The sequence below is a fragment of the Sceloporus occidentalis genome, unplaced genomic scaffold (genome assembly GCF_023333645.1).
Source record: "Sceloporus occidentalis isolate IW3139 unplaced genomic scaffold, rSceOcc1.0.p SCAF_57, whole genome shotgun sequence".
Classification (NCBI taxonomy): Eukaryota; Metazoa; Chordata; class Lepidosauria; order Squamata; family Phrynosomatidae; genus Sceloporus; species Sceloporus occidentalis.
Window position 1 is genome coordinate 3760829 of NW_028317037.1, and position 12506 is coordinate 3773334.

At 47.4% G+C, this 12506-nt stretch overlaps 2 protein-coding genes and 1 long non-coding RNA gene across 3 annotated transcripts in view; 2 read left to right on the plus strand and 1 right to left on the minus strand.

Annotated features, from left to right (window-relative positions):
- Positions 1 to 12506, minus strand: part of LOC149287725 (uncharacterized) — a 415509-nt gene that overhangs the window by 133335 nt on the left and 269668 nt on the right. The window lies entirely within an intron of this gene.
- The window catches only part of LOC149287727 (uncharacterized), a 253773-nt gene that overhangs the window by 81737 nt on the left and 159530 nt on the right, over positions 1 to 12506 (plus strand). The gene's annotated exons all lie outside the window — the stretch shown is intronic.
- LOC149287732 (uncharacterized) overlaps positions 1 to 12506 on the plus strand; it is a 29319-nt gene that overhangs the window by 468 nt on the left and 16345 nt on the right. The gene's annotated exons all lie outside the window — the stretch shown is intronic.

A 12506-nucleotide genomic window follows, 5' to 3' on the forward strand; every position in this document is an offset into this window, starting at 1 on the left:
TATTTCTCTGAGCTTAACTGCTGTGTTTGTCTATGTCAGTCATAGTAGGAGCAAGAAGTGTGCACCTCCTCCCTCTGCTTGCTAAAGCCACATAGAAGTTGAGGCATGTACGTTTGTGTGCATTGTTTCAGAATGGACCTATTGTCAAAATCACATTCATCTAAACTTCTCCTTGCGTATTTTTTAAAAGCATGCACACTGCTGAATGTGTTGCACTTGATACATGAAAAGTCTATAAATGTACAGGTTTATGCATGAAGATTACTCCCTGGATTATGCTCATTTTTGGGAAGTGAAGATGTAAGTAAATTCATTATATAAACCAAGTGAAACAAATACCTCACAAAACTCTAGAAAACACCACATACACACACAGTCCCCAAACAAAGGACTCACTGGCGCATTGTGTGTCTGGGGTCTGGAAATCTCACTTCCACCTTCTGGGAAGACAATGCTGCAAGAGACTGATTTGGGGCTTGATGCCTGCAAAGCATGGACTCACTCTCTCAGCTGCTGCCCTTCCACACAAACCTGGGCTGAAACATTTAAAAAAAGGTCATCTTTCAGCTCCAGGAATAAAAGCCTACCTTCAGTACAAAGACACTGACTTCTTCAGCCCCAGAAAGGCCTCTTCTGCAGTCCTTTATGGCCGGAGCTTCCCTGGGTCAGAGGCCGTCTCCTCAGCCATAGAGAAGGGTTGCTGTGAGTACGAAGGAGGAGGAGGTCCACAGGGCTGAGGGAGGGAAGGCAATGGGGAAAGGTCAGTGCCAATGGCCATGGAGGGCAGAAGGTGACAATGCCTAGGAAACTCCTCTGAGTCCCAGCCATTCTAGGAATGAGTGGCAGGAGTGACTCCAGGGGGCTGAGGGCGTCTCCTTTCCAAAGGGGGAGGCAAGGACGGAAGGACCCTCCCCAGCTAGGGCCAAAAGGGAGGGTCTCTTTCCCAACTCTCTCTCCCAGCCCTCAAATCCCAGCCTCCCCACTGGCCCTGAGTCCCTGCCTCTTCTTCCTCAGAGCCCCCCACAGGCCCCTTCCTTCCTTCCTTCCCCCCAAAATGGAGGGGCAGAGGCACAAAGGAACACACTTCTTTCCTTTTGGCCCAAGGAGCCTGGCCTCCTTCTGACTCTGGAGCCTCAAGAGAGAAAGAGAGGCCTCTGTTCAACTGAGGCCTCAGAGAAGGTTCCGGAACATTATTCCCCACAGTCACAAGCAGCAGAAAATGGCCTCCGGAACACAAAATGGCCAGGGATGGTGGAAGGGACTGGGATTCCAAGCAATCAGTTCTAGGGATAGTGGGAGGGACTGGGATTCTAGAACACAAAATGGCCACCAGAACACAAAATGGCCACTGGGATACAAAATGGCTGCCTCTTCCTCATCGCTTGGCAGTTGGCAGTTTGAGGCCTTCAGGGAATCCAAATTGGTGGATGAAAGGGCCCCAAAGTCGGAAGGGATCCCAAATAGGATTTCCAAACCTTAACAACACCTAGACATTTTCCTGATGCTATTGAAAGTGAAACTGATCCCCTCCTTAATTACAATCAACAGTGAAGGATGTTAATACTAATATTAAGAGTGGCCATCGTCCGCAACCCAGCTCAGGTCTTGACCGCTCAGGGAGGCCAGTCCAGCTGCAGGTGGCCCTCTGTCCGTCCTCCTTTCCTCCTGCATTCCTCCTCTTTTCCCCAGCATCAGCCCCTTTCCCAAGAAGACTGCATCTGCACTATAGAAATAAAGCACTTTGACACCGCTTTAACCGCTCAGTGCTATGGAATCCTGGGATTTTATCTTTGGACACTTAGCCTTCTCTGCCAGAGAGCTCTCATGCCACAACAAACTACAGATCCCAGGATTCCATAGGATGGAGCCAGGAGAGTTAAAGTGGTTTCTAACCAGATGATTTCTGTAGTGCAGATCGAGCCCAAGTCAGTTGTAAAAGGATAGAAGCAACCAAGTGAAATTTTTATTCTGTTAAAAATGGTTTTACTTTTTTAAAATATAAGGAGTTTGTTTTTCTGTCTAATCCTTATTCTTCTAGTTGTTGTTTCTTTGTATGTTGGTTTGTTTCATTCTTGGTAATATGAGTTATTCTGGTCGGTCTCCTTCCTTCTTGCCTGAAAGTCTATTAATACGAAAACTGGGGAGTCTTTTTAAACTTTCCAGAGGAGCCACTTTTGGCCTTGTTTGGGGGACTAACCTCCTCTTAGAAGCCAAAGCCCTATGTTTCTGAATAAAAATAATAAGGCTTGTATTAAAACTATCCTCCCCATTTCTGATCCCTTTTAAAACCCATGTTCCCCAGAAGAAGCAGAGCTTTGTAATAAGAAAACCCTCTCAGAAAAGAGACACAAAAGACACACAAAGAGACACACTTCCTTCCTTTTGGCCCAAGGACCCTGGCCTCCTTCTCTCTCTGGAGCCTCAGGAGAGAAAGAGAAGCCTCTGTTCAACTGAGGCCTCAGAGAAGGTTCTGGAACATTGTTCCCCACAGTCACAAGCAGCACAAAATGGCCACCAGAACACAAAATGGCTGGTAGAATACAAAATGGCTGCCAGAACCCAAAATGGCCACCAGAACACAAAATGGCTGCTAGAAGACAAAATGGCTACCAGAACACAAAATTGCTGCCGGAACACAAAATGTTTGCTGTACCACAAAATGGCTGCCAGAACACAAATTGGCTGCCAGAACACAAAATGGTCACTGGAACACAAAATGGCCGCTGGGACAAAAAATGGCTACTTCTGTCTGAGCGCTTGGCAGTTGGCAGTTTGAGGCCTTCAGGAAAGAGAGAGAGACTGAGGGAAGAGTGGAAGGAGGTCCTGGAGGGAGGGGGCCTTGGGAGATATAGGGCCTTCCTGAGATATTCGGTGTTCACTTCCTAACAAAGGGGTTTCTGGCCTCATAAAGGATTTGGGGCAAACTGGACCTGAAAGGCAGTAGTAGCCTTTTCTCTTTCCAATGGGATTTAAAGTGCATTTCCTGGACTGGATCTCCCAGCATCCACATGGCCAGAGAGAGGAGGGGTCCTGCCTTGCAGTAAGGCCCCTCCAATCCTTCTGAACCAAGGACTACAACTCCCACATCTTCTTTCTTTCTTTCTTTCTTTCTTTCTTTCTTTCTTTCTTTCTCTCTCTCTCCCTAGCTGCCTTGTGTTAGTGGTGTTACTGGACTTGTTGTCGTTGTGTGCCTCCAAGTTGTTCCTGACCTATGCCGACCCTAAGGGAAGCTCTTCGCAGGCTTTTATTGGCAAGATTTGTCCAGAAGTGGTTTTGTAAGTGCCTCTCTCTGAGGCTGAGAGAGTGTAACTTGCCTAAGGTCATTCAGTGGGTTTCTGTGGCTAAGCAGCCATTCGAACCCTGGGCTCCAGGGTCATAGTCCAATACTCCAGCCACTAAACCATGTTGGCTCTTTCTTGAGTCTTTGTCGTTTTTTTGTTGTGGCTCCAAGTCATTGCCGACTTCTGGGGAGCCTCTCCTGGGGTTTTCTTGGCAAGAGCTGTTCAGAGGAGGTTTGCCATTGCCTTCCCTGAGGCTGAGAGAGTGTGACTTCTTGCCCAATGGACCCAGCTGGTTTCATGGAGGAGTGGGGCACTGGACTCTGGCCTCCAGAGTTCTAACCCAACACATAAACCACTGTACCACACTGTCTCCCATTCCCATGTACAACCTGAGAAATAATTGCAGGTTTTTTTCTTCATGTGTATCTTCAAGTCACTTCTAATTTATGGCAACCCTAAGGCAACCTTATCATGAGGTTTCTTTGGCAGGTTTCTTCAGAGAGGGGTTGCCATTGCCATTCTCTGAGGCTGAGAAAGTGTGACTTCCCAAGGGCTGCCTAAGTCCAAAACACACTGCAGCAATAATCCAATCTGAGATTGCTTTAACTGCCCTAGCTGAGCTCAGTGCTAAGGAATTCTGGGAAATTTAGTTTTCTGAGACATTGAGCCTTCTCTGTCAGAGAGCTCTGGTGCCACAATAAACTCCAGTTCCCAGCACTGGGCCAGGGAAGTTAAAGCGCTCTCAGACTGGACTATTGCTGCCGTGTGCTTTGGACCTTACTTGACCTCAAATGGTCCATAGCCTGCAATGCATCTCCTAATTCTGTTGGCAGTCCCTCCCTCCCAACACTTTCTCATTTCCCCCCAAAACCAGCACAAAGCTGGCAGATGGAAAGAGGTTTTAAAGCAGCATTTAAATCTGCACTATTTGTTTTTAAAAGACTAAATGTCCCAAATGCTGTTATCAGTTTTGTAGCTATTATTACAGAAAGACGTAGAGTGCAAACTCCTCAAGTACCTTTATTTTCTGGAGTGAGATGGGCTTTTCCAACTGACTCTCTGTGATGATCTCCGGTGGTCCAAGCAGCCAAACTGCGGTTCTGTAATAATAATAATAATAATAATAATAATAATAATTTTATACCCCTCTCTTCAGCTAAAAGGCTATCAGAGTGTCTTACAAACTGTTAATTAGACATTTAGACATTATGGCTCTTAGCCCAGCAAACCCTTAACTTCCTTAAATCTCGCTGCCATCATCCAGTGAATTATAAAAGGACTTCCCTTAACCTACACTGGGACCAGTAAAGGAACCTTATTTCTACTTCTTTACTGATCTTCCCAAGCATCAACCGAGCCAAAACACGTGTAAAAGGAGCGTCGAGTAGAAGATACTCCAAGGAGATATTTACTATAAATAACAAAATATAACTAAAATGTAAGTCATACAAGATATTAAGAATCTTGCAAGTTACAATATTTGTAAGTATATAATATACAATTCACACAAGCTATTAAAATAATAAATAGACCTAAGCGTCCAATTCTGAGACTAACTTCCAAGATCCGCTCTTTAACTCTCTTTCTCTCGATCTCCAACCGACACAATGCCCCCAACTGTCTCTTGGTCTCTCAGGCCTTATATCTCCTTCTCACGGAAGCTTCCAGAAGAACCTTTATCTTGCTCTCTGATTGGTCAAGAGAGCCTTCCGTAGCAGTGATGTCATTCTGCATTTGCATAAACCTCCCTTTTCTGCCTGAAGAAGACCTCCATTGACTGGAGCCCAGTCATTACACTTTCCCAAGGCAAGGCTTGCACCTATTTTCCAATGTTGTTCTTGGGGTCTGCCTTCCAGTTGTTTCCAGGTCTTATGGTGACCTTATGGGAGTCTCTGAAGGGGTTTTCTTGGCAGGTTTCTTCAGAGTGGGTTTCCCATGGCCATCCTCTGAGACTGAGAGAGTGTGACTTGCCCAAGGCTTCAGTGGTTTTGAAGCCTTTTTGCTTTATCTTCTAGAAGGAAGCTGAGGTGTTGCTTCTTGCATTGAAGAATGAGAGGAACCTTGTGGCATCCAAAAGGCTAACATTCTCTGGAGTTATGTCTGATAATATGAATATATAGGATTGCAATCCCTGTTCGTTTATTAAAAGGTTTATAGTGCACCCCATATCATAGAATCTCATAGCTATGTCCCTTAATAGCAGTTAACCAAATTAAACAGTATATAAAACAAAAACATGGAACAAGCTAGACAAGAGGCCTCCAGGATCCACCTGGCTCTTTTGCATTGGTGGCGGCAGTGGAGCTGCGGCTATGAGGAGGCCAAGCCTCAGACACCTCTCCGCCGTCGCCGCCGGCAACTCCTGTGGTGGTGATAGTGACGGCGGAGAGGAGGCCAAGGAGAGTGCCAGAGGCGTCCTCCTCGCCGCCGCCTTTGCGTGAGGGCCAGGTGCTGGGCTGGAGTCTTCTTGGCCTCCAACACCCAAACCTGGCCCTTTTGTGCTTGCGGTGGCAGCGAGGAGGCTGAGGAGGCATCTGGTGTTGCTGCTCCGCCACCTCGGGCTCCTCGTTGCCAAGGCCAGGGGAAAGGCGAGGTGTTTCTCCTGGAGGCCAAGTGTGCTGGCAGTGGAGCGAAGGCCGAGGAGTACTGCCAGAGGCCTCTTCGGCCCCCTCTACACTGCCGCCATGGCGCAAGGGCCATATGGGGCTATTGGAGGCTAAGAGGCTTCTGGGTCACCACCCGGCCCTTCAGCGGTCATGACAGTGGAGGCGTGCAGGCCGAGGTGGAGAGGAGGCCTCTGGCGCTGATCCTCTGCCTCCTCTTCGCTGCCACCGCAGCAATCACTGCCACCTCCGCAGAAGGGCCGGATGGTGGGCTGGAGCCCTCTTGGCCTCCAACATCCCCACGCGGCCTTTCCCCCGACCGTGGCGGTGAGGAGGGAAAAAGTTGGGGAGGGGAGGAGAGGAGAGGGACTTTTGTCCCCAATGTTGGCACATGTGGATTTGAGCATACGCGGATTTTGGTATACGCCGGGGGGGCGGAACGGATCCCCCACGTATACCAGGGCCCCACTATATTTGCAAGCAAAGGAGGGCCAAGAGAGCCCTGGAGAGCCTTGCCTTGGGTTGGCTCTGGATCTCTGGTGCCTAACAAACTACAAATCCCAGGATTCCTCAGGATGGAGCCAGGAGACTTAACACAGTTTCGAACTGGAATATTTCTGCAGTGCAGACACAGCCTGAGCTGGTTGTAAAAGGGTAGAAGCACCCAAGTCTGGTTTTTTTCCTCTCTTAATAATGCTTTTACTTTCAAAAACTAAGCGCTTTGTTTTGTTATTTTTGTTGTTGTTTGTTTGTTTCATTCTTGGTAATATGAGATGGTCTGGTTTGTCAACTTCATTCATGCATTAAAATCTCTTAATAATAAAACTGAAGAGACTTTTAAAACCTCCCAGAGGAGCTACTTTTAGCCTTTTGGCGGGGGGGGGGGGAATCCTCCTCTTAGAAGCCAAAGCCTGATGTTATGAAGAATAATAATAATGCTTGTATTAAAACTATCCTATCCCTTTTAAAACCCATGTTCCCCAGAAGGAGCAGAGCTGTGTCTATTTGAAAAGACACACAAAACACACAAAAATAAACACACTTCCTTCCTTTTGGCCCAAGGAGCCTGGCTTCCTTATCTCTCTAAAGCCTCAGGAGAGAAAGAGACAACTCTGTTCAACTGAGGCCTCAGAGAAGGTTCTGGAACATTATTCACCACAGTCACAAGCAGCACAAAATGGCCGCCAGAACACAAGGAGGCAGGGACTGGGATTCCAGCCAATCAGGGCCAGGGACACAAAATGGCTGCCAGAAAACAAAATGGCCTCTGGAACAGAAAATGTGAGTCTGGGGCAGGGGGTGGGGTCTTCCAGCTGCTCTGCCCCCATTGGCCAGCCTCAAGAAGAGGAGGAGCTTCTGCTTCTCTATTTAGCTCTGCGTGCGGAAAAGTGACCGAGGAGAGAAGCAGAGTGTCAGAGGGAGAAAGAGACAGATAGAGAGACAGGAAGGAAGGAGGAGAGAGGAGTAGAGTGTAAGAGAGATAAAGAGACAGACAGGAAGGGAGGAAGGAAGGAAGGAAGGAGAGAGGAGCAGAGTGTAAGAGAGATAAAGAGACAGACAGAGAGGGAGGAAGGAAGGAAGGAGAGAGGAGCAGAGTGTCAGAGGGAGAAAGAGACAGACAGAGAGGGAGGAAGGAAGGAAGGAGAGAGAAGCAGAGTGTCAGAGGGAGAAAGAGACAGATAGAGAGACAGGAAGGAAGGAGGAGAGAGGAGTAGAGTGTAAGAGAGATAAAGAGACAGACAGGAAGGGAGGAAGGAAGGAAGGAAGGAAGGAAGGAAGGAAGGAAGGAAGGAGAAAGGAGCAGAGTGTAAGAGAGAGAAAGAGACAGACAGAGAGGGAGGAAGGAAGGAAGGAAGGAAGGAAGGAAGGAAGGAAGGAAGGAAGGAAGGAGAGAGGAGCAGAGTGTCAGAGGGAGAAAGAGACAGATAGAGAGACAGGAAGGAAGGAGGAGAGAGGAGTAGAGTGTAAGAGAGATAAAGAGACAGACAGGAAGGGAGGAAGGAGTGAGGGGAATGGAGGGACAGCAGAGGGACACGGCCTGGAACCACTAGGCTTCACTGATGCACTGAGGTCTGTGTGGGCCTGGCTTGGGTCTACTGCTGCTGCTTTCCTTTGGCCACTGCCATTAAGGAGGGGAGGAAGGAGGGCCAGCAGTCCTTCTAGGCATGGCCCACTCTTTCTGAAGTCCCAAAGGGGATTCCAGTGCTTTTAATGGTGGCGTTCATGCTGTAGCAAAGATGATGATGATGATGATGATGATGATGATGATGATGATGATGATGATGATGATGATGATGATGATGATGATTTTATCAGGCCTAGGGGGGAGGATAGAGCTGCTGCCAGACCTTAATCATCATTAATGTCACCTTCCTGTGCCTTCTTGCTTTGCACCACTGTAATGGCCATGGCTCAGTGGTATGGAACTCTGGGAATGTTCTTTTGGTTTGGCATTTTAGGTGTTGTTAAGGTTTGGAAATACTGTTTGAGGACCCTTCCGACTTTGGGGCCCTTTCCTCCTCCATTATGGCTTCCCTGAAGGCCTCAAACTGACAACTGCCAAGCGCTGAGACAGAGGTGGCCATTTTGTGCTGCTTGTGACTGTGGGGAATAATGTTCCAGAACCTTCTCTGACGCCTCAGTTGAACAGAGGCTTCTCTTTCTCTCCTGAGGCTCCAGAGTCAGAAGGAGGCCAGGCTCCTTGGGCCAAAAGGAAGGAAGTGTGTCTCTTTGTGGGTCTTTTGTGTCTCATTTCTGAGAGGGTTTTCTTATTACACAGCTCTGCTCCTTCTGGGGAACATGGGTTTTAAAAAGGATCAGAAATGGCGAGGATACTTTTAATATAAGTGTTATTATTATTCTTCACAAACATGGGGCTTTGGCTTCTAAGAGGAGGCTTCTCCCCCAAAAAAGGCCAAAAGTGGCTCCTTTGGGAGGTTTTAAAAGTCTCCCCAGTTTCCTTATTAATAGATTTTGAGGCAAGAAGGAAGGAGACAGACCAGAATAACTCATATTACCAAGAATGAAACAAACAAAAAGAGAAACAAACAAGAACAACAAAAATAATGATTAGACAGAAAAACAAACTGCTTATATTTTAAAAAAGCAAAACCATTTTTTACAGGATAAAAATTTGACTTGGGTGCCTCTATTCTTTTACAACCAACTCAGGCTGTATCTGCACTGCAGAAGTAATCTGTTTCAAAACTGCTTTAACTCTCCTGGTTCCATCCTATGGAATCCTGGGATTTGTAGTTTGTTGTGGCATGAGAGCTCTCTGGCAGAGAAGGCTAATGTCCCAAAGGTAAAATCCCAGGATTCCATAGCACCGAGCAGTTAAAGCGGTGTCAAAGTGTCTTATTTCTAAGTGCGGATGCAGCCTTCTTGGGAAAGGGGCTGATGCTGGGGAAAAGAGGAGGAATGCAGAAGGAAAGGAGGACGGACGGAGGGCCACCTGCAGCTGGACTGGCCTCCCTGAGCGGTCAAGACCTGAGCTGGGTTGTGGACAATGGGCACTCTTAATATCAATATTAATATCTTTCACTATTGATTGTTATTAAGGAGGGGATCAGATTCCTCCTTTCAATAGCATCAGGAAAATGTTTAGGTGTTGTTAAGTTTGCAAATCCTGTTTGGTGTCCCTTCCGACTTTAGGGCCCTTTCATTTTGGGTTCCCTGAAGGCTGCCCACTGCCAAGCACTGAGGCAGAGGGAGCCATTTTGTGTCCTGGCGGCCATTTTGTGTCCCGGTGGACTTTTTCGTTTCTGTCAGCCATTTTGTGTTCTGGTGGACATTTTGTGCTGCTTGTGAATGTGGGGAATAATGTTCCGGAACATTCACTGAAGCCTCAGTTGAACATGTCAGGAAATGACATGGATGTGGCCACTAGGTGGAGCTGTTGTGCAAGTTATATATATACAGCTCTAGTGGCAGTTATATGTGTCAGCATTCGAACAGTGCATCATCGGAATGTTGATGCAACTGTCAACTGTCCTTCCTAACTGTCACTGAGAGACAGAGTGAGACAGTTGGTGTGTGAGAGCAACTGCCTCTCTGTGGATGGTGTTACTGTGGCTGCGTCACAGGTTGTGTTATTATTGTTGGTTGGTGTAAATAGTGTGTATTAGAGACGGTTGTCCAATACACTGTGTGTATATATATATATATATATATATATATTGTAAATATTGCAAACGAAGATTAAAGTCCTCATGAAGAGTGAAGGCTTGTTCTGTGGTTATTTCTCAAGCCTGGAGCTCATGTCCGTTTGCAGTGGTGAAGGAATATTTCCTTCTTGACCAGAATACCTTTGCAGACATCTCCACAGATTCCTTCTCCCTGGCGTCCTGTCGATGTGGTTCAACTCTGCATGTGGTTGTGGTGGACACAGTGCGTCTTTCCACACGCCCCAACAGAACAGAGGTTCCTCTTTCTCTCTCTGAGGCTCCAGAGCGAGAAGGAGGCCAGGTTCCTTGGGCCAAAAAGAGGGTTGTGTGTCCCTTTGTGCCTCTGACCCTCCATTTTGGGAGGAAGGAAGGAAGGAAGGAAGGAAGGAAGGAAGGAAGGAAGGAAGGAAGGGAGGGGCCTGAGAGGCTCTGAAGAAGGGGAGGCAGGGACTCAGGGCCAGTGGGGAGGCTGGGCTTTGGGGGCTGAGAGAGAGAGAAGTGGGGAAAGAGACCCTCCCTTTGGGCCCTAGCTGGGGAGGGTCCACCGGTCCTTGCCTCCCGCTTTGGGAAAGGAGACCCCCTCAGCCCCTGGACTAACTCCTGACACTCATTCCTAGGGCTGGGAATCAGAGGAGTTTCCTAGGCATTGTCACCTTCTGCCCTCCATGGCCATTGGCACTGACCTTTTCCCATTGCCTTCCCTCCCTCAGCCCTGTGGACCTCCTCCTCCTTCGCACTCACAGCAACCCTTCTCTACGCCTGAGGAGACGGCCTCTGACCCAGGGAAGCTCCGGCCATAAAGGACTGCAGAAGAGGCCTTTCTGGGGCTGAAGAAGTCAGTGTCTTTGTACTGAAGGTAGGCTTTTATTCCTGGAGCTGAAAGATGACCTTTGTTTAAATGTTTCAGTCCAGGATTGCATGGAAGGGTTGCAGCTGAGAGAGTGAGGCCATACTTTGCAGGCATAAAGCCCCAAATTCGCTCTCTAACAGCATTGTCTTCCCAGAAGGTGGAAGGGAGATTTCCAGACCTCAGACACACAATGCGCAAGTGAGTCCTTTTTATGGGAACTGTGTGTGTATGTGTTGTTTACTAGAACTTTGTGAGATATTAGTTTCACTGGGTTTATAAAATGAATTTATATACGTCTTCACTTACCCCAAATGAGCATAATCCAGGGTGCAATATTCAAGTCATAAACCTATACATTTATAGATATTTGTTATATCAAGTGCAACGTATTCAGCAGTTTGCATCTTTTTAAAAAATATTCAAGGAAAAATGAAGAAATTGTGATTTTAACAATAGATCCATTCAGAAACAATGCACACAAATGTATATGCCTCAATTTCTATGTGGCTTTAGCAAGAAGAGGGAGGAGGTTCATACTTCATGCTCCTGCTATGACTGACATAGACAAACACAGCAGTTAAGCTTAGAGAAATAGTCTCATCTGCAAAAATAAAGTAATTATTTTGACCAGTGTTTAAATGGGGAGGGGGCCATGATGATGGGAGGACATGGATTAGATCTGTAAGATCATGCCCAAGAGCTAGAGCTTCTCCACCTGGGACATAGAGCAGGTGCTTCCCCTCCTCCTCTGTGTGAAAGAGAAGTCAAATTCTCATCAGTGATGATGAAATAGCATTAAAAATTTGCATCCCTGCATTAAAAAATCTGAGGAGTCCTTTATCCTGTTGGTTAACCCCAGAGAGCAGACCCACTGAACCCATAAGTGACTGGTGAGTCAACATATAAATAAATCCAATTGATTCAGTGATTCTACTCTGATCAGGACTAGGCATAGGAGACAGGCTAGGATTTAGTCTGCATGTGGCTAGATCAGGATATTCCCAAGACAAGATGGACAGGCAACAGTGTGGAAAATGGGCACTCTCCACATGGGCAGAGACTCTCTCAGAATTGTGACTTCTCCGCATGCAGAAGGTTGCCATGGGAATTGGGTGCTCCCTTCCCATCAGGTCAATCCTCTGGTGCCCCCTGATCCTGGGAGGAAGGCTGGATCCCATGGAAGGGGAACAACCTGGGAAGAGAGAGCTCCTTTCCTGCCCTTCTTGACCGGAGGGCTCCCTAGTGAATGGCCAGCTGTAGACCCATTCCTCCCAGAGCAACACTGAAGCATAAAGAGTTCTGCTGATTCGACCATCGGGAGAATGAGGAACCACCAGGCCAGACAGCCTGACCCAGCAGAACCCTCTATGCTCCATTGTTTCTCCAGGTGGAATCAGGCTACAACTGGCCATTCACTGATCCAGGTCCTACCATAGAGTTGTGGAAGCCATCCCTCATGGCCATTCTATGCCTGGTGAGACTGTTGGGTGTGAGGCATTAGAGAAACATCCAGCTGTGTTTCTGTAGTCAGAAGCAAAATGAAGAAATCTTCCTCTGAGGGCCATTGGGGACCTCTGCAGGAGATAATGCACTCATTTCACATCTA